This window comes from Acipenser ruthenus, chromosome 6 (genome assembly GCF_902713425.1).
Source record: "Acipenser ruthenus chromosome 6, fAciRut3.2 maternal haplotype, whole genome shotgun sequence".
NCBI classification, from domain to species: Eukaryota; Metazoa; Chordata; class Actinopteri; order Acipenseriformes; family Acipenseridae; genus Acipenser; species Acipenser ruthenus.
In genome coordinates, this window is record NC_081194.1 from 23,111,922 (window position 1) to 23,135,514 (window position 23,593).

Consider the following 23,593-nt stretch of genomic DNA (forward strand, 5'->3'; position numbering starts at 1 on the left):
AAAACTGTTCCATTACAAAACACCTATCTTACGAATGGAAAATGTTGCCTTGATTTTCTCTTCCTTTACAGATAATTATGTACATTTGTTTAATCTCACACTTTCTCTGTCTGATAATTAGCATAGAAATTGTAGAATGCAGACATGCCTGAACTCCATAGGCACCCATTTTCTCTTCTTGCCTGGAGCCTTTGAAGACGAACTGCAGATGCCTGATTAAAGCATAATGGATTTACATTCAGAGACGCATGCATGCATGTATGTATGACATGTACAGTATGTATACATGCATGCAACACTGGGTGCCCCAATTGTGCAAGTTTATTTGTGCATAGTATATAAGTAGGGCTTCTGATGTTCGGTTTTAACCGATAAAACCCGGTAAAACACCCTCAATACAAAAAAAATGAAATCGATGGATAGCCAATAAACACCGGAAAACACTGGAAAAACTGTGGAAATGTTTAATCAATTTTACCCTATTCCCATAAAAAAAAAACTACTACAAAAATAATAATAAATACGTTTCTCAGTGCTGCTGCGCAATGTCCCGCCTTCCTGACTTGCATCTATCATTGATTCGTTCTCAATACTTTAAACCCGCCCCAGCTACTGAATGACAGCACATTCCTACATTTCTATTGGAGACTCCGCTTGCGAGATTTAAAATGAGATTACAATCAGGATGGAGGCTTGTTAGCGGGATTTCAAGTTGTATTACAGTTAAGATACGGAGGATTTAAAACAGAATTGTGGCAAAAATGCCTACACACATAAATCCCAGAAGAATGTGCCCATAGTGATTTCGTTGTGGAAGACAGCAATGGAAAGAAGGTACAACTTAAGTGTGCAAGTACTGTCGAGTTACTGCTATACATATTTTGACAGAAAAAAACCCCCAAAAAACGCTCAAGCATTTTGCAAAGTAAACGAGACCGCTAATTTCATACAGTATCAAAAACGAAAAACGATTTACATAAAACTCAAATAGCTAAGAGTAAGCACCGAAAAATACAATTTATAAAACCCGAAAAACAGAAGCCCTATATATAAGTACACATTTTTTTTAAGCCACTTTTCCTTACCATTGGCAGATTTGAATATATGTATTCTGTATTCATACTTTTTGCATTCATACTTTCTAAACATTTAACTTGAAACCTGTTTTAGCCAGAAATATCATTTGTGGGCTGGAAAATCCAGGTTCGGAATCCTATTTTAGTCTCCATCCAAGCGTAATGTTTTATAAGCATCTCACTTTAAGGTAAATGTGGCACCTGAGATGGGCTATAATACTTCAGAACTTAAATACATGCCCTAATCATTGACAAGCATTGACAAGGGTCAGGGTGGTGTGGCTACTGTCACCTTCTTTATAATAACAGGGAGTGGAGCGATCCCGTGAAAAGAAAATGTTCACTAATTGCCTTGGCGCCCGCCCTAAACTATGCCAGATTTCATGATCTGATCGTTTTCGCTTGACACCAGTCCCTCTGGGAGTATCCTTCCTTGCTGAACCACAGTCTGGCTGAATCAGTGTTCCTTAATTCCTCTTAATTAGCACAATTTGCTGGGCGTGCAGGTGAATAATGAGACTCCCAAGAACTGGGACTGAGGCTGGGTCAGAATGCTGACCCGGCTCCACCCATACCAGATTGAATCCACTTTGTTTTCACCATAAAAGGAAAGACGAAAGTTTAGTGAAACAATTAAGCTGACAAATGGTTTTTGATTCAAAAACACTTTATATACAAGAATGGTATACCTCCAATACAATCATATAAGCAAGAGTTCCAAACTGACATTGGACTCAGTGATTTAAAAACAACTTAACTATAAAAGACACACACCACATAATGTAAAACTTATAATTAATAACATAATTCATACCTCATGCAGAAAGCCATTACTACAAAAGCATATTGCATTTGGCATGTGCTTAAATTGATAAGCATTGCTCTGAGAACTGTTAAAAAGCAGCATTGTGGTTTGTATAATAGAGTAAATTAATAAAGTGGTTTTATATAGTGTTCTGCACATGAAAAATGTATTGTTACTTTCATCTTTCTGTCCTCCACACTAAGTAAAGATTACCCTATTTCCCAGCTCATGCCAGAATGTTATAATCAAGCAAATGTATCAAACTACTTTACTGAGTGTATGTTGAAACATTTGTCCACATAATTTATGACTATTTAATGAGTGTTTTAAAGGAACTGGTTCATGATTGAGCCAAATAAATCCTGGTGGCTTTTGAGTAATTCCTAGTGGACAATATATGCACACAATACAGTAACCTGTATACAGTGAAGCTAGCCTTAATGTGTGTGTAAATTAATAGTGTCTCCAAACATGCAGAGCATTTGGTAGGCATGATGAATGAACTAGTAAGGTGGTTTAGTTCACATTGTTGTTTTTTTTTTCTTTTAAACAAGAAGCCATAGCTTAAATGCCCAGTTGTATATGGTTACTGAATTTTTTCCATCTCAGTGTTTACAGTATGTTATTCCTTCCAGTAACTGTTATAGTATATTGTAACAATAACATGACCTTTTAAAGGCATGCAAGGATAGTCAAGGCAATGGTATTTAACATTTGCCCTTACTGTACCTCATAATGAAGCGTTGAACTTCGACTAATTCATTTGCTTTCCCTCAGGCATTCTTTCATATAGTATGCAAATTCATTACCAATTCACATGCACATAATTAGTCTTTCCTTGTAATTTTTGTAATAAGGAAAATTAAGACAAAGACTTTCTTTTGCAAGAAGACTTTCTTCAAAAGCCCTGGTAAGCAGATTTTGGGACTTCCTTTTTTCTAAACCATGTCTGTTAACCTTTGTAAGTTTGACCTACTAAATGCTTTCATTGATTTTTCTACTGGACTGGAAGAAAATATTGGTAGATTGTGTGTGTCCCGCCCAGATGTGTTTGAAATACACAGCATCTATGCCAACGATAGATAGGCTACAAGCTTACAGAAGACTAAATATTTTAAATATACTGTGCTAAAATACAATATAAGATAATGAATGCTGAAAGCTAAGATTCAGCATTAAGACTTTATTGAGATCTGTAAACTTTGTACAGTATGAACTGAATGAGGAACCTAAGCCTCTACCACTGTACTGAGGAATTCTGTTTAATTCAGGATCAAGTATTTTTTTCTATTTTAAAATCCCTTCAATGCCTCTAAGTGAATATTTAGCCAATTTAGAAATACAAAAAATACTTTTTTGTGTCTCGGTCCTCTCTTATTCAGCTACTGACAGCCATGTAATGTCAAACGAGATGAACAAATGCTCATGCCAGTTTATCATTAATCGCTTTGCAATTGAGTACTAAAATTGAAATAAATGACACCCCTGCTGCTTATAACATGCACAACAACGTTCTGTTCAACAACTAGTCTTTTTTATTTACTTATTGTTTAAAATGCAAGTGCAATTTACAGAGTAACAGGCCAATAGTTTGTTTTTCAAATGAACGTGGGTACACTTATCTACGTTTCTAGTTAGGTATCTATCTTCTGCATTTTTATTGTTCCGCTACAGTAAACAAAACGCAAAACTGCTTTTTTTGCACCATTTAGGGGTGTTGACTGTGTATCCTTTACAGCATTACATATTTTTTCCAAATTTTCCTGAACTGTATGATTCATCTTTTTGCTGATTTTTTGCGTGAATGGGAAGAAGAAAGTGGCACATTTCCTCTTGTTCTTGATTAGGTGCTAAACACAAGTGGGAGGCTTGTTGCTTCAAGTTGCTCTGTGATGTTTATGTACTGTACACATAGGGAGAACTGGTAATTGTTTTAATTAAAGGCTTACCATAGGAATGTGGTTTCCATACAAACATTTGGGATTTGCGTGCCTAATCATCTGTGTCGTTAACAGACAATATACCAAAAAAAATTGGCATTGAAACTTTTTTTTTAAATATTCTATTTTTTCTTCTTCTTTGTTATTATTATTATTATTATTTGTTTATTTAGCAGACGCCTTTATCCAAGGCGACTTACAGAGACTCGGGTGTGTGAACTATGCATGAGCTGCAGAGTCACTTACAATTACGTCTCACCCGAAAGACGGAGCACAAGGAGGTTAAGTGACTTGCTCAGGGTCACACAATGAGTCAGTGGCTGAGGTGGGATTTGAACCGGGGACCTCCTGGTTACAAGCCCTTTTCTTTAACCACTGGACCACACAGCCTCCTATGTATTTAGTCTCCAGCCACCCTTTCATAGAAAAAGCAACGTCCGCTTCTGATACATTCTGTCATGTACAGAATTTTACCAGTCATTTTGTCCAGCAGCTCCAACACACTGGCACCTTTAACAGTGCCTGAACGGTACTATTTTTAAACAGTTGATAGAAGTATTAAAAAGTGACTATATCTGAAGTCAAGCTTCTGCAGATATTTTAATTTGAAATAATTTGAAATTATTCCACACCCTATAAACCTAAAAATGTGGATTTCTAAAAACACAAAGAAAGCCTGGTCTGAATTCTAAAAATAAATATTGCAGTACAGTTAAATATATGTTCAGTAGGGGATATGCATCAAAGAGCAACAATTAGATTTGTTGAGTTTGGATTTTCCATTGTTGGATTTAAACTGTGAATATCAAATTGGTTGTAAGTTCAACTGCATTGTAAAAGAGGTCTCTCCTAATACGTATAATTAAATCATCTTGGAAATCATGAATATAACTAATGCAAATTGATAAGGCCCTAGTGGGTGGAAATGTATTAAATATAATGGTTATTTCAGTTCTAAGTGCAATAAAAGAAAAGTCTGTTCAATTTTGTTAAGTGACAATTTAGGTAATTTGGTAAGTAAAATTCACTCTTCTCAGCTTCAAGGCCGGGGTTTCATTCAGACCTGGGAGGTGTATTATATCCATTCACCAGAAGAACCTGACAAGAATTTGGGACAAAAAAATAATAGTATTAAAATGTTTTTTAAAGTAGTTGTGTTGCGTGTTTTTTTTCAAAATGACAGTTCTATTCCACTGGCGAGGGGGGCTTCAGCTGAGTGGTTGCTCAATGATTTCAGGTGTGCATATTTGTAAAGCACTTTGAGATCCAGTGTGGCTGAAAGGTGCTTCCATTCGAGTAGTTTCACGTGGAAGTGTAACGCTTTTGCTTTCTGGGCAAACTTATAGGCATTACTTAATCTCTTTATTTTTTTATTTTAGTTTTTTTGCTGTACAGTTGTAAGGAGTCATTGACTATTTAATGGAATTCACCTGCCACTCTATATTGAACAGTACATTCCTATGTAAACTGCTAAGGATTGCACATAGTCTGAGTCAGCTGTTTCAAATTACTTTCTGTCTGAAACTGCTGTTTTGTTGTATTGACTGATAAGACTCTCAGTGACCAGCTCCTGGACCCTGCTGCAAGGAGTTCCTAACAAGATGCATTAACAGTGAGCATAGTGCACCTCACGCCTGTCAAAATTCAGCTTTTAGTATTACTCTCTAGCTTATTAAAGTATCATACAGTTTCACTTCTCTACTTCACAATGTTTTACACGTTAACTACAAACATCTATTTGTAAGTATTTTTTTTTTATGTCTGACTGATTATTAACACCACTGAAAGATATTGTTAGGAATATCATGACAAAGGATTCTACATCAAATCTAGCAAATTATACAGTAGACGATTGCAGTGGTAAATCATAGCAATGTATTATACAAATGAATCATGGTAAGTTTACAATTCCAGAGTGTAGTACTGCCTAGTACTGATGCATAGACAGTTTTTCCTTGCTGTCCTCAGAATGTAATTGACATTATTTGGTGATGGAGTGTTTTCACGTATGACTGCTAAGTTTAAACACAAATATGTGTTTTTTTGTTTTTAATGCATCTGTAAGCTGCCTGCCGATTATAGCAGCCGCTTTTCCATGGTGTAAAATAGTTTAGGATTATCAGTCCCCTTTTGATTTGTTAGGTGATGTCAATTAATGTAAACCCATCATGGTACACTTGATAAAATAATTAATGCTAAAACAATACTTTATTTGCAACTCACTTTTTTCTGTCCCAGGTTCTGTTCCTTGGACACAAAATGCAGCCCTTATACATTTCTAATAATGTCATGCATTATTGGTGTTAAAAATAAATGTTTCTTCTCAAATACCTCAATTTACACCTTTTCTATGAAAGCATAACAACAGATAATGGGGGACATGTATCAAGATTGACCGACGCAGCACTAAATTGGCGGAGTGTAAAGTAGCGCTCTGCTGTAGCATACATTTGACCCCATCCCAAATGTATTAACTGGCCCAAAATTAATGAGGCACGGCGTAAGCTGCCACATTTAAATGCTTAAATGCGCTGCGCTGGTGCTCAAAATGGGCTACCGGTAGCACAGATTAACAGACTAATCTGAAAAATAGCCACCTCCCCTCCAAATGGGCTACCTCAACTGAACAATAGGTCGGTCATTTGGAGAGGCAGAAATGACCGTTCAAAATGGACTAACCTGTGTTTTAAATAAAATGTACAGGTTTTAACCCACTAAAGCCCAGGCAGCTCATCTGCAGAGGCAAAAATGAGCTGTGTTGACTAAGTGTCTTGACTTTATATTATATTATATTATTGTTAAATGACAGATAAAACGAAATATACATAATGAATAGGATAACTTAATGAACTTAGTTTATTAGACGACGAATTCCAACAACTGTACATAATGAAATAGCCGGTATCGAGCTATAATTTAATCCTCAGGGAGATCAGAAAGGGTAATGCAGACCCTAAATACTCTCCCTTCTTCTCAGTACTCTCCCTCTGTTCCTGGGTTGTTCAGGAAGGTTAGGGGCCTGCACTCTCCGTCGTAAGAAATACGTTATGACTGCTGCCATGATGCTCTTTCCTATCGGCTGCTTTCTGACTTTCTTTGCGCCCAAATAAGACCAGTTTGAATTCAGACTTATTTGTGGACCCTTTTAGAGCAAGGCACAGCTATTCTGCCGCTTCATAAATCGGCAGAGCGCATTGCACGGCGGAGCCCATTTTGCCGGTACAAACACGTTATATCCCATTAGGTAATGATTACATTTCTATTTCAGGGAACCAGGGTTATGATAATAACCTAATGCGAATGTAAGATATGGAATGAAGTGGCCTTCTACCTAATGGGATAATTAATTGGCAAAATACAATGCAACCTGCTGTGCCTGCTTCCAGCACAGGCTACTTTAAGAGAACATAGAAATGCATATTAGCAGTTTCTGTTTGCTTTTGTTTAAAAGATACATCCTCAATTCTACAAATATAACAGATTACATATTACATAAATATAACATTGAAAAATAAACATAACTGGTATATTCTTTATTATTTTACCAAGAGCTGCTTCCATCCTGGTCTCTGCAGAATAACCACTATTTTAAAGGGTGGAAAATTCATTACCTAAAGAGCTCTGCCCTGCACAGCTGATGCCCTATGCACACAAAGGATGAAACACAAACAAATGGCTTAGTCACTTTAAATAAAAAGCTGACGGAAAAAGTGGACATGGATTCCTTTTCCTGGATTGGGACAGTTTCCATGCAGAAAAAAAAAAATAAGTCTTGCCTTTTTTGGTAGTACCTTTCGGGGAGTGTGTGTTTGCGTGTAGTTTTCTTTTAGCCAGAGAAATTCTACTTCCACATGCAAATGACCTAATTGATATTAAAATAAGGGAGGGTGTATTTAAATGTTTCTGTCAGTGAGTTCCAATTTGGCCTTGCACGACTACTGATATCTTTTTTTGAAACTTCTTTTATTTTATATTTTAATTTTACCTTAAAGGTATTTTTTATATATATTTTATTTGTATACACCAAACTGTTTTTAGTTTTTATTTTAAATATAGAAATCGTTTTTTAAACCCCCATTTCTGCCATGTGTGTAGAGTCGGGGGAGGGGCATTAGTGTGGGGGAGTGAGAGCACATGGTCTGTCTGTTTTGTTTTGTTTGTTCTGTCCTTTTATCTTCCCTTTTCTTTCCTTTTTTAACCATTTATATTTATTATTATTTATTTCTTAGCAGACACCCTTATCCAGGGCGACCTACAGTTGTTACAGAGTATCACATTACAAAATATAACAATACAAAATATCACATTACAGATAACAGCAGTTATAAAATACAATAAAATCAGTAGTAAGAGCAAATTCAAATGAGAGAAAATAATTTATAATAAATTGCAGTAAATAATTACGTGTGAGAGTGATTACAAGGGCTATATATATATATGGCTACTTCCAGCTGCTGTCAGATAATAAAGAGTTGCTTGGTATGGCCTTTACTATAGTAGAAAGTTACGAACAGAATTTTCTTGTAAGCATAAGGTATGACTTCTGGACATGCAAAAGATCCTTTGGTCAATTGTACGGCTTTTTGTAAGGCGATTTACCCACCCATTAAAGTTGTATAATGTTTTAGATGCACACTTCCTATAGTGTGTGGTGTGTGCGTGCTACTTCACATAAATCATGACAGTGGAGGCATTGGCTTTCTAAGCTGCATGGAAGCCCAGCCATTGTGTATCCATGAGTCATGATACAAGAGAAGCCTCACCTGCCCAGTTGTATTCCTGTGGGTGTGTTTTTCCTTTCTGAAATAAATGTGCTAATGACGATTTGAAGTAAATAGCTTTGAGAATTTAGCCCAGTGTTTAGTTATGCAAACACAGTTCCGGAAAAGCAAGCAGAGTGCATTTGTACTCTGTTGATTTGTTTGACTTCAGATGTAAATCTGTGGAACGGGTATTCTTTATAAAGGATCCACCTTTTGAAGGTGTTTGTGGGTTTCATTTGCAAAGCAGGTTAGGGCAGTTTTTGATTCAGGCTAAATGACACCACATGGCATAATGCAACAGTGCAACAGGATGTTTCCACTAATGTTCTTAATAGGTTGCTTGCAATACATTCAACATTCTGCTGCTTGAGTTTTCACAAGAAAAAGCATGACCATGTGTTCCGCCCCTATATATATTTGTGCACTGTTTTAGTAAGGATGCGTGGCTGTCAGCTAGTTAAATAAATCACTAGCTGATCAGTCACGCATCCTCACAAGGTTTTTAAAATATAAAAACAATAACAAATACGCAGCGCTTTTATCCGCGCCGCAAACAATAATACAAATAATAATAAAACAGTGCACAAATATATATATAGGGGCGGGACACTCCGCCACACCATGTAACAACAGTTTTAGCATCTCTCCACTGGTTACCAGTTAAATATAGAATTGACTTTAAGATCTTGCTGCCGACCTTCAAGGCTTTGAATAGCCTGGGCCCATCTTGCATCAAGGATCTGCTTTGCTGCTACATTCCCAAACGCAACTTGCAGTCAGCTAAAAATGAGCTCCTTTCCGTGCCAAGAACAAAATTACGAACTATGGGAGGTCGTGCCTTTTGCTCTTTGGCCCCTCGTCTCTGGAGCTCCCTTCCAAGCTCTATCAGGGACTGTCTGTTTAAATTGTGCCTTAAGACTCATTTTTATACATTGGCTTACTGCAGTGCATACAGTAGTTTATATTGTATTGTTTTATGTATATTTATGTATTTTATGTATTTTTATTAATATAAAGCTCTTTGGGATTTCTTTTAATGAAAGGCGCTATACAAAACAAATATTATTATTATTTTTATTATTATTATTATTATTATTATTATTATTATTATTATTATTATTATTTTTAAGCCATAAATATTTGCAAGCCTTTTATTTTGTGTTTTTTGAGTATGAATATGCTGTACATATAATTAAGTAATATACTACTACCAGTGCAACAGGTCGCCAACATTTCTGTAGCAAAATAGGTTTTATGAGTGTAATTCGCCAAATATTTTGGTTGCAAATATTCATGGCTTTACAGTATTGTGTTTAAGTATATGATACAGCATAAGTAAATAACATAAATAAATAACAGAAAATGTTTTTGAAGTTACCGCAAGTTTTTTCTTTCTTTTGTAGTATGTTTTGTAATTAATTTTCTGTCACAGAATCGCAGTTTTTTCAGCCATTTTATCTTGTTGTTTAGGAGTGGAGGGCGTTCCTTTGAAAGGGGGTAGGACTGTGAGACTATTCTTCCCAATGCTATTTATGTTGTTTATTTGGGACGTCACTTCGTTTAATTGGGACACAGTATTTTCAAATGATGAACGGAGATCGCTTTTCAGAGCAAGACAGGTTTGCGTAGCGCAGTGAGTACGTGATTACGCTGTGACTTGCGTAAACCACGTTGAACTCTTAAAGGAGCTGGAGTGTCCTGTGGTTCTCAGGCTGCTGAGATTTCATTATTTTTAATTTCATGTAGAAATGAAAAACAGCAATTCATTTTTTTAGGAATTGAAAAAAAAAACTGACTCTAAATTATGTATTTTTAACATTTAATCATAAAGTGATGTAATTTCATTATTTTTCTTTTCATTTAGAAACAAAAAGTGTGACCTAAGGTCGTCTCAAATGCCTCTCGTTTAATTGGGACAGTCTCTTATTCTAGATATTTTTACTTCTCCCAAGGCGTCCCGATAAAGCAGCAGCGACTGTGTGTATATGGTGAGCCTAATAGAATACTGTAGCGTGGTTTCTGTTGGTCAATGAGAAGTGGCCTTGGTTCCACACTTCATAATTTAAGGGTTAATTCATCTGAAAGGGCAGATAACCTGAACATTCCTCACATGGTGTTCCATTGACTCTGACCTTGGTTATCATCCTGATAAGGTGCAACAGCCAGAGGGTCTTGAAACACTATCCGATCTCTGAAAAACTAAGTAAATGAAATTGGATTTAAGAGTTCATTACTGTCAGAGGCCCCAGTAATTACAGAAGTGTTCTGTAGGACTATCTTAAATCTACACAGCCGCTGAAATGCCGTAAGCAATCCAAGAGTGTAACTCCTCATCTCTAGTGTGTTGCTCTCATTATGTTGCTATTATCCAGGGGAAGACTGAAAGCTCTTTGTAGAATACAAGGCTGTTTGTGAGAAGGGCACGTTCGGTACCATACAGAAAGACCAGATCTTGCTGTACAAAAAACTGTTTGGTGTCAATATTGTTTTTCTTCTTATTTAAGGATATAACGATTTCAGTTACTGCTTTATAAGACTAGTCTGTCAAAGACCAGATTTTGTCTTTTTAATTTTTTTATTTTTTTTATTTTTTTTGCATGCAGAATACTTCATATCTTCACAGGTTTGGGTTCAGGTTGGATATTTTAAAGTTGATGGGGGGAAAAAAGTACAGTCCTTGTATTTTATGGCAGAAACAACTGCACTCTACAACTGATTTTCTACAAGAGGTAGTTTTAAAATCCATGCATGGTTAGTAATGTTTTGCTTTAGAAAAGATAACACTAACACATTCTCCAGAGGTTGTAGCATATCTGGAGATCTCTCCAGTTGACATGAATATAAATTTTTTGGAAGATATAATATGAGCCAGCAGCTCCTGGTCGATTCATTTTGTGACCCCAGCAGTTGGTGTCTGGTGTCTGGTGTCTGGTGTTGCGGTGAGTCAGGAAGGAATTTCCCTGTAGTGGCTGAATAAACTATGAAGGCGTGTTGGAGGATGCTGCAAGGAACAGAGATTTTAAATTAGCAGGTTCCTCTGTTCACAAACAGACTGGGTACTGCAAATGGACTGAGAGAAACAGAAGTGTGTGTAAAATATACAAATACAATGGTGCATTAATTGGCTACAGTAACTGAGGGATACAAACTAATAAAAGCTGTGTTAAAAAAAAAAAAAGATGTAGGTATGTCTTATTTAGACAAAAGGCAATAGATGATACATGACCTGTGAAAAGGTGGTGAATCATTTTCAGTTCAGGCACCATATGACTGGAATCATTTTTGAGCTCAGCTGCAGTAAACTCACCTATACAGTTTACACATACTGATTGTGTATTTGTATTAAAATATGAATTTCTGTGAATCACACATAAAAGCCATTTTATATATATATATATATATATATATATATATATATATATATATATACACACACACACACAGTATGTAATTGAACATCTTGACTGGTTTGACAGCTTTATCTGTTCTGAACACTCACCTGTGTTATGTATATATATATTTTTCTTTGATGTTTTAAGGTTTCAGTCCTTAAGTTTTACATTTTAGAAGCTAATACAGATAGTTTGCACTGTGTAGATCACAGCACTCTAATTAAATTAAACAAACCCATAACACTTGTGGCGAATCTTCTTATTTGAGCCTATTTTATTTTTTTTTTTTTTTTGGCCTAACATTTTGCTTTGATCTGCCCGAAAGAAACAAACAAACAAAAAAGTGTCATTGCCCAAAATCTGTCATTGCCCATTTTGTGAGGAGCTTTGAAATGTGTTTCTTCACTGCTAGTGATGCAGTATGCTAAGGAATAGCAAGGATATAATAGTGGCAGGATCTACTTCAACTTCTGTCTTTTGTTGCCGTGGATACACTCATCAGCAATTTCTTGCCAGTGTCAGGGTAACCAGATTCATTATATCTGGGTTGGCATAGCAAACACCCAGTATGTTGACTGAATAAATTACGATCAAATGGATTATTAGTCATGCACTTCCTGGTTAAATGTCAATATATATATATATATATATATATATATATATATATATATATATATATATATATATATATATGTGATATTTAATCTGACAAAGGCAAATTGTGTGTTTTCTAAATGAGAAAAAAAGAAAGTCTCCATTTCCTGTATAACCGATATATTTTACTGGCAGGGTGAAATTAAGTGGCGCTTGGACCAAATGATCCCTGTATTTTGAGGCTGTTGCAGAATCAGCAGTGGGGTCTGCTATGAAAAGGAGACAAATATTTTGGCTACTGTAATGCCTTCATCAGTGTTATGAAACCCTGATTGCATTAATTCAAAATCTGCTTGGAAATGCATGGTACAGCTGAGTATTCCATGTCTTACTGCTGTTCAGCTGTGTCTCTTGTTTTGATTTTTAAAAAAAGTGTTTTATTCCTTTTCTGGTGCTCACATCTTGGTAAATGTGAACAAGCTGGTTGAGTATTGCTGTAACAGACCTCTCCAAAGCCGGGAACATAAATGTAGTAGGGCTATATCTGGTTTTAGGTCAGTAGTATAGATCAGTGCCAGAACTCTTATCTGAATCTTTGACTGTCCAGAGGGTCTGCAAGAGTGATTCATAGGTGAGTCAGCCTCCTTTACTGCACAATGTGTAAACTGAGCACCTTCTTATCTGGCCCTGCTGTTCTCATGAGCTTAAAAGGAGTGATTTAGACATTGTTTCATTGAGTTGGAATAAATCTCTGTTAATTGCTGTGCTATTCAGTTTGCGTCACCTCGACACACCGCTGTCTGGAAGTAGTTTCCTTTGTTCAGAGAAAGGCCAAGGTTAATGCTGAGATTTTCATAGTGTGAAATGAAAAGCATGAGTAAAGTGTTGGGTGTTGCAGACAGGGAAGCCAAGCCAGCACCTGTTTTAACTCTTCAGACGGTCCACATGAAATGAAGAAGCGAAGTTGATGGATTTAAGAAGTAAAATACATAAATGAAAAATACACTGTATAGTGTAAGCTTTGAAATGTAAAAAAAAAAAAAAAAAATGTACACCTTCTGGCCAAAATGCTACGTCACTGGAATCCCTTTGCTTGTTAACAAGAATTTTAATCTACAATTAACAGCACTGGCTGAACTGTTGAAAAAACTACAATTAGACATTTAGTCAAGAATTACTGTACGTTCTCTGCAGATCCAATTACTTTGCATGATATGCTCCATTGGTTGAAACTACTGCACCCTTTATTGGGATAAATGCTACTTCAATATGGTAGGAGGCTACAAGGTGAATTACAGTACAGACACGTTTAATGTAGTTTACGTCAGAAGTGGTTTATGAAGCAGTTGTGGAAGGTTTACACAATATTGGTATTGTGTAAACAAAGAATTTAGTAATCTGCTCTGCGTTCTTTAAAGGGGGTGACGGGATACGTTTTATGATGTTTTATATTCTCTTATTGGCAGAGAAAAAATAGGAAAATGCTGGACTAATGTATCAGTTACTGTATGTACTGTACGTGCAGTTCTCTAACTTGGGTTTACAGTAATCCGTCGCATAACCGACTGCGCTGGGACCAGAGTAAGGGCGTTATGTAAAAAGTTGCATGAATGATTTAAATAGCATTATACACAGCTGTAACAATTACTATATTCACATGGTTATTGTTTTGAGATTCAGCTTTTATTAGGGAGCTCCCCTATATCACTTGTTTAGAAAGATATAGAGTATTAATGCTTGTGACAGGGAAGCCATTTGCCATGTGGGTGCCTGCATTCGCTGCTGAGTGACAGGCAGGAGATCAAGACGAAGGTTGAGGTTGATATGCCCCGTAGGCGAACAGGATTTATTTACATATCAACACACTGAACAGCTCACGTGACACTACCAGCAATGGCAGCACACAGAGTAGATACAGCACAGTGTATGAAAACTTTGTTAGGATCTACAATATCTGGACAGTCTGTTCAATAATAAACTAATGTTGCTGAAGAGGTTGATCATGGTGGATAAACAGCTAGGGCGGATACATGACGGATTACTGTATTGAGTCTTGTTTTTACAAACAAGAGCTGCCATCTACTGTACATTTGAAGCACTGAACCTTCACTTCCAGCTAAGGGATTTGAAAGGACAGCGAGTACAGTAAGAGAATGGGCTGTACTGTACTTACCCATAAATGTGAATGAGTCTTATTTTATTACCTTTTAAGGTAGATTACACCTAGAGCAGTTATGTTTTTTTTTTTTTTTATACAGAATTCAGAAATATTAACATGCCTATTAACATGCCATGTGCTTGTTTTGTTCAGTGGTCAGTTAAATCTGCATTTAATTTTGGAAACAAGAAAGAAGGGTGTTTGTGTGTTATTATTGACATTATCATCACGCTCAAGAAATGGAATGCATTGTTGTTTGAATGTGTTGTTTTAAGTGTGGAGTTTTATTTTTAGCATCAGACCTTGAGCAGATCAGTATGAGAACTGACTGGGTTAAAGTGCCATCTTGTGGCAAAAATGAGAGCCTAACATTCTCACTTGAGGATCTGAGACATAGACTTCCTGAGCAAATGACTAATATGGGAAACAAGCATGTTCTATGTTTTGGGCAAATCTATATTAGTAGTTCATCTGCAATAAATTAATCTTTCCTCCCAATTCAGCAGAATTATTTTAGGTCATTTTATAAAAAATGTTACACACTTTCTGTCATTTACCAGTTAGTGTATTAACAACCAACCAATTATTTCCTAAAAAAATAAAACTCTCTGTAGAGTTGTAAGACTTTTCATAGCCTGTGCGTTTCTCATGTAGAGAAAGACATTTGTTTATATTGTGGCTACTGAGGTCTGTGCTCGTGTGAGCTTCATTTTGAACAGAGCTAAACAACAAATAGGCTATCCTGAGTGATTGCAGGTAGGTTTTTGTCTGACACTGTACACTTATCCTGCGAATTGCTGATAGACCAACTTATCTGTGTGGGTATAAGTTTGCTTTGATTGAACTATACCCATATTATTATTACAGAGGAAATCCCTGAGCTAGGGCAGCAAAATGTAATAATTCGCATCAGGCTATCAATGACAATAATCCACTAAACATTTGGACCATTTAAAAAAATGTACATTCTCTGCAGATCAGATTACTTCACATGCATGATATGCACCATTATTTGAAACTACCGCAACATATTTATTTAGCTAAATGCTACTTCACAAGTGTAGGAGGATACAGAGTTCAAGTAACTTACAATACAAGCACGATTTGTGTAGTTAGCTTTACCTCAGAAGCTTTTTATGAAACAATTGTAGGTGGTTTACAAAGGACTAGTGCTGTGTGCAAATGGCTTAGTAATCTGGTAATGTCTTCTACAGTATGCTCTTTACAGCGGAGTGACAGGATATGTGTAAGGTTTTTTTTATGTTGTTCTATTTCATTATCTTATTGGTAGAGGAGAAAAGTTAGAAAATCGACTTTCATTATATACAGGACAGCACTGAGTTAAGGCAGAAAAAAATGAAAGAATTAGCATTGGGATATCAATGACAAACAGAAGCCATTAAACAGTTTGGACCATTTTAAATCGTTTCACAACTTTCACAGAAAGAGACTGGATTTTCCACAAAGACGGCCAACTTTTTGTTCTTCCTGTGCAGGAACAATGTTTCCCCAAAGCATGAAGTCATTTATTAATGTTCCACTTATTCCATGGTGATTTGATGGACTAAACTGATTTTCATTTTACAGCCTACTTCTCAGAACAGGCAGAAATCTTCAAGTGGGATTCTCCTCGGTATTACAATTGAGGCTGGCTTGCTCTCGGGTCCAAAAATTGACATGGAGTCAGAGATTCACAGCTTTTGATAAAGTGCAAACTTTGCAAGTAAGAAGGTTGAGTGCTGGGAAAACAAGTAAGAAACATCCTGCACCATGAAACTGTAATTGCTTGGCCTTTGTTATGTTCTATTAATTTGCTAGACAGGCCTTGAGCCATTACCTTGAACCATAGAAATTGAATTGCAGCTCCATAAGCTGTCAATAGACCCTGTGAGAGAAGTGGATGGATGGATGGATGGATGAATGGCTGTTTGTTTTTCTTGGTGCCGCAGAGTGTTTGTTTTATGGTTTCCTGTGCAGCTCATGAGGTTACTAGAGCAACAGCAGCAGCAGCAGCACCTGTGCTGGAGACCCCAGCTTTCTGACTCTGACCAGATATTTTCAATGTAGGCTCGAATTTGTCTTTCTGAAACATGTGAAAAGTTGTGACTTTTCTCCTAAAATTGTTAAACTTTTATTATTTTCTTTTATATATAAAGTATAAAATAAAATAATGAGCAGGTTATCTGATGTGAAGTTATGTTAAAAAAAATATATAGATTAACTATGTAGTAAATTACATCTCAAACACATTCATAGATTTAAATATAAATCAGTTAATGTAGTTACCATGGCATCAAATGCTAAGTTGGCTGTTTTAAGCAAAACCAAATGGCTTATGCTGCTAAGGCTGGCCTAGGCCTTGTGGGAAATCTGCTGTCACCCTCTGTCACCAATATTCTAATGCAGTCGGATCAAAGATAGAGAAATGTGTTTTGATTGTTAGAACAGGAGTTTTATTTGAGCAGTCATACACAACTGTACATCCTGTCTGACCTGTATAATTATTTTATAATGGCAAATTATATTTGCACTTTGCAGATAAGTACAGTAGTACAGTAGTTGCTGGCATGTGTTAGTCATTTCTCGCATTACTTTAACACCTGTCATGCCAGTGTTTTTATTTTGTTTCAATGTCGCCCTCTATTCAGATGACTAATACTTAGTGTTGTCCCTAGTCTTTTCCTAAGACATTTATCTTGCATCTACTGTATGTACTGCTACCTAAGAGAGGTATTGAAGTCCCTATTTATGAAGTGACTGTAGTTTTTTTTTTTTTTTTACGCAGCCTTGGGTGCCTCATCAGACCTTTTGAAAGATAGTAAGCTCCCTAGAAATGTCATTGAGTGAGCATTCCTTCTTCTAGGGACACCTTTTAAATAAAGGAAGAGAATTCACTGGTGTTGGAAGATTGATGTCAATGGGTTTATGAGAACTGTGCACTAGATTAATGGGACAGAGTATAAAATGACCAGTTCTCCTTGCTGCCTGTTCACTTGGAGAGCAGAAAGTGAAAGAGGTCATAATAAGATTTGTGGACCAGCCAAAAACCCTGTTGCTGTCTGGTTTGCAATGAGGAAATCATCCAAAGTCAGAAGGTATTGGTTTGAGACCAAGCCTCCTAATGGTTTCATTTCCTAACCCAGCTGTGAATGCACTATAGTTGAGTATGGGGAAGGCAATGCAATGGGAGGTGCGCACAACACTTTTTTTTTTTAATTTTTTTTCTTTTTTTTTAATCTATCCAATATCATTATGCAATTACAGTACTACTACAGCTTGGTGTACCATTTGCCTTTTTATAAAGAAGACCTAAACACAATAAAGGGCCCTATTCACAAATAATCAACTCATGACTTAAGACTTTGTTTTGATTTAATTACAAAACACTCTTTATTTCAATTGATTTAGAGTGTTGTTGGTTTCTAGAACAATTTTAAACTTAATGCATTTAATCAAAACAGGCTGTTAACATGTATTTCAGCAAGTGACTGAAACTCAAGATCTTAAAAGCCACTGTCTTGGTGGTGAGTGCAATTGCATCCTTGTGATCTGTAGCACAGAACTGAGGGATACATACAGTACACCATGGACTACTATAGGTACAGGTGGGTAATGGGACAATTGATGAGCAGGCAGCGCGGTGAGGAAGAACTTAATGTGTACTCGTGCATGTTTCAGAAGAAGCTTTAAAAGGACTGCCAGCAGTATCTCTAGACAAACTCCAGCTCCGATTTTTAAGAGGTGCTTAACAAACATAAACAGGACTCTCTCTTAAAAGTCTAATCTTCCTGACATACAGTAGACACATCCCAGATGTAACTCTGTTTGGCAGGAGATCATGGTGTTATTAATATATGTTAAGAGCAAAATGTTTGACCTCAGACAGTACTGGAATTAACTTGCACATTTAAGATATATTGTTCCTTAAGCAAAATATTATAATTGCCAAGTTATGTTTGGATTTAAATACTGGAAATTAATATCAGATGTTACTAACCTCCAATTTGGAACTAAATTACTTTGTGTAATGTTTCATACAGATTCAAACTATTGAATGAAGGTGCCAGTAAGGCTGGGTGAATAAAGGATAAACAGCAATGCTTGTAATGACAGCTCACAACAGAGTATTCATTTGATTGAAGTAAATTTAGGTCACACAATGTTTTCTATGTGGTACGTTACTGAAGATATTTTACATTCATAATAGTGCAGTAGTGATGTGAAATTTGCATATTCATCTAGAAGATTATACTTGACCTTTGACCCATATTTGACTCCTGTGCACCCTGACCACTTTCACACAAAATATCTCGTTTTCAATCACTCGACAACACCCACAATTCCTGGTTTTTAGGCACTTTTAATCTGTCTCTGAAGATTTACAATCATCCTTCACCAACGGCAGCACCAACCAAACGAAGAAGACAAATAATCTTCGATTCTAACAGCGACTAAGAAAAAAAAAAAAAAAAGCATACCCCATTGAAACTATCCAATCTTTAAGACAATGCAAGCATATTGTGGAACTTTTTGTGCAAGGCCAATATACACAGAGGATGATAAACTGAGATATACTATATACTGCTATTGCTATAATGCTACAGATGTGACCTGTGAAAATTAAGGTTTTCAGCAAATATGTTTGTTTGGTATGTAAAACTGTTGAAAGAAGAGCTTGGCCTAGTTTCTTCACCTGAGCACAATTTGGTGAGTGAGCATAGAATGTAAATCCTATCTCTTTCATTTTGCTGTATAAGTTTATAGTATATTTGTGTTTTAAGTATTCAGGGTTGATTTAGAAGTTACCAGACCAAAAACTTTATATCTCTTGCCCACATATACTTTTTCTTTGTTCTACATTGTAGAACCCTACAATAATTAATTGTTGTTACTGTGTGTAATCAACTGTTTTCTTCAAGACATGTAGAAAAACATAACTATAGTACCGCTGAATCAACAGAACAGTAATGATTGAGAGAACTGTGCAGAAATTAGAGGCCTGGGTGCCAGAAACCACTGCCCCAGTTCTGAACTGTCTTCAAAGCCTTCAAGCTAAAATTGGATGGTAGTTTCATTTTGTGTGGCTTCCTTACACCCTAGCCTGAAAATAGCATGGGGCACACACAAAAAGAAAAGAGCTTGGGTCCTAGAACAACCTCTTTATAAACCAAAAACAATGTTTTTTCACTTAAAACTAAAAATAAAGCTGGGAAGATTATCTTTTTCAGTACTGTTTAGTAGCCCAGGAGCTCAACAGTACTACAGGTACAGTATACAGTAGGCTACACTCTTGTCTGTGTTGTATACTTTTGCAACTAAATATGTGAATATTGTGCCGTTTTCACTACAAACGAAACTATACTGGCTTTGGATTCATTTTAGCAGTGTTATGAAATGAAGTTACCATGTCTACAAGTACTGTAGGTGTGGTACTTAAATGTTCCGTGGTAATATTATTGAAAACAGTAAAGTGAATGTGTAATAATGTGTTTCTATGGCACGCCTCCAGACCTACTGTGAAAACTAGTTGTGAGTTTAATTACTTTCTGGCAGCGTTTTCAGAGGAGACATATGAAAAAAATACTAATTTCCTTACAGTTCCAAATGGCCTCCGGAATTGTAATTAAACAAACTTTTCAAAGAAAAGGGTTTGTAGACAAGTCCTCAGAAACATGGAAATATGTTCTTCTACCCTCTCTTTTTTTTGTTTTGTAACTTTTCCTTTATGCTGTAGATAAAAGCAGTGTCCTAAACACAAGGTCCAACTCTTATAGACAGAAGTTTACCAGTATTTTATTTTCAAAAGTTATTACCAAAACAGTTCCAGTTAATGAAATGAAGGCCCTAAAACTGTCAAGCCCAGAAAGCAATATAACTGCTTTTGTTTTATTTTTAACTATGATGTAGCAGAAATGATTAATAGCTCATATCTGGAATGCAGTGAAAGCACCTATTCAGTACTCTAATTGGCTGATTCCAGGGTGTAAAAATAATTATGGTTAATATTCTGAATAAAATTATGTATTTTGTGACTATTATTTGGATAAATGTTATTTACACAGAAAAAAAATAAAAATAATAATAATAATAATAATAATAATAATAATAATAATAATAATAATAATACCAGAGGCAAAAGTTGTATGTGTTTTGTGTTTTTTAATATATTAAATTTTGGGGTATGTAAGGCAAAGTGGCTCTGTCTTATTAGATCTGGGGAAGTAAATGTTTTCTTGAAAACAGATTAGTTCTTTTGCAGTCGTTTACTGCCTCTGTGAGATACAAATTGAAGCTGCACTGTACATAATCTATATTACACCCTGCACTGTAGCCTGTAGTCACTAAATACAACTATAAACTATAAATACAACATACAGTGTACGATGTACCTTGAGTTTGTCCACAGTTTAACTGGAGTGACTCTTGTTTTTATCCTATGTATTGTATGTAGTATAACCATAACTCCAGTTTGGTCTGCTTATGTTTCCTTGTTTAAACACTGTTTTATTATACATTATCATGGTTTACCACTGGTTTTACAGAATACCTTACCTAAAGTAACATTAAGTAGTCCAACATTAGTGCTAATCAAGGTCAGTGAAACCAAACCTATGAGTTAAGAACATAAGAAAGTTTACATAAGAGGGGAGGCCATTCAACCCATCTTGCTCGTTTTGGTTGTTAGTAGCTTATTGATCCCAGAATCTCATCAAGCAGCTTCTTTCTGTTTTATGCTTGCTTAATACCCCTGAGAACTGACTTAGCATATTCCTGCTTGGATATTCCTGTTATTTCTGTGAGGCAATGGATAAATCTAGAGATTACTCCCTAACTTAATTTACATTTCCTGTACAGTTCTAAGGAGTTATATGTAAAATACTGAAGATAGCACATTTTGGGCTCATTTTATCTGATGTTAAGCCCCATCTCTAATTTACAATACATATTGGAGCTTGGGATTAACATCAAATGAAATGGGCTGAAATGGGTTTCTCAAGCTTTGGTATCTATGGTTTGGTGTGAGCATCAGCCCTGCTCAGCTTACTTTGAAACTTAGTCACAGTGATGACATCTGACCTTTACAAAAATCTTTAAAGCCCCCCGTCACCCTCTTAAAACAAGGCTTTATATCCAGTTGGAAGGAAAATCAATAAAGCTGGGCTTCCACTCAGAAAATGAGTGAGAATGAAAACACATGTACTGTATATGTAGAATTCTTCTTAAAAGCTAAGCTACTGTTGAGATATCAGTCATTATTGTAATTGGAATTATTTGGGTCTGTACTTTTAAATGAAAAAAAAAATACATAGCATAAACCTACTTTTCTTAAGCTAGCCTAGCTTACATGGATACATGTCGGTTCAAACAAGCTCAATAGGTCCAACTGTGAAAAAAGCCCAAAGGATAGAATGCTACAAGCGGAAACCAGGCTGCTCTTTGTTGTATCAAAACACTTCTGTTGATCCTGCATATTGTTTTTAGATTCCCATTTGTGTTACACTATTTGCTCTGGGGCTTATTGTAGAGAATGCAGTGTTTACCTCATATGTTTACAGCCCTCCCTACAAGTGGAATAGCATACTGTATCTGTCTAGTATTTGTCTTTCCTCACAGGAAGCTTCTCTATTTGAAACGCCTGGCTGATCAATTATTAACAAACCGTGACAGTTGGTGCACCCTTTTACTGCGTTCCATGAGCCAGAGGTCACATGGATGCGACTGGCTGATTCATAAGGTAATATGATAGTACTTTGCTTAATTTCACAGGCAGAGTCACTTAGCCTGAGTCAGAGGAGAAAGCTTAAAATGTGCACAGTAATGAAGATGGGTTTGTTTGCATTGATCACTTTTTGAGGTGGTGCTTTCTTTGTGACAAATATAAGCAAGCGATTTATCCAAGCAGGGGACAATGAATTATTATTGTTGTGGTCTTGATGGTGAGGAGGGAGAACAAATGCACTTTTAAAGTATTTCAAATACAAAAAACGGGGGAACATGTCTAAACTGTCATACATTTCTAGTTGAAACTATTTCAGAAACTTCTGTGACACCACATTTCTAAATTATTTTCTGTAGAACTCCAGGATGTGTCGCAAAAGAAAGTGTTTATTATTTTTTAACTCATTCCTAAAGCACATTATGAGCTCGGTACCAGGGCTTTATTGGCATTACTGGAGGTATCCTTATGGCTATTTATTTTTCTAAAATGTTATTGAAGGGTCTCTATATTTGTTTCATGGTTAAACTAAGTATTATTTGTTTATTTAGCTGATGCCTTTATCCAAGGCGACTTACAGAGACTAGTGTGTGTGAACTATGCATCAGCTGCAGAGTCACTTACAACTACGTCTCACCCGAAAGACGGAGCACAAGGAGGTGAAGTGACTTGCTTAGGGTCACACAATGAGTCAGTGGCTGAGGTGGGATTTGAACCGGGGACCTTCTGGGTACAAGCCCTTTTCTTTAACCACTGGACCACACAGCCTCCTAAAAGCTAACTTTAATTTAGTACAACCTTGCCAAGAGACTGACTCTGCATCCTCCCAGGATAGTAAAATAAAAATATTTTAAAAAAAAGTCTATACTGTATGTCGCTAGGAGAGTACATTGAACTGGGGTAATTACATGAAAATGGTGCGTTTGTGACACTGGTAAGTCATCAATATTGGGCTAATGTCTAGATTGTTGTGGTTATGGGTCTATACTCTTACTCATACTGTATTGGATTGGCCCAATTGTTGTTTGTTCAGCTCTTTGGTGGTTAAAAATCAAATACTAGCATGGTCAACATGGATAAACCTAAATGGGCACTACTGTACAAACTTCAGCATATTTAAAACTCTGTTGATAGCCTTTTCAAATTAT

At 36.1% G+C, this 23,593-nt stretch overlaps 1 protein-coding gene across 5 annotated transcripts in view; it reads left to right on the plus strand.

Annotated features, from left to right (window-relative positions):
- The window catches only part of LOC117411250 (NHS-like protein 1), a 130,205-nt gene that overhangs the window by 36,637 nt on the left and 69,975 nt on the right, over positions 1-23,593 (plus strand). The gene's annotated exons all lie outside the window — the stretch shown is intronic.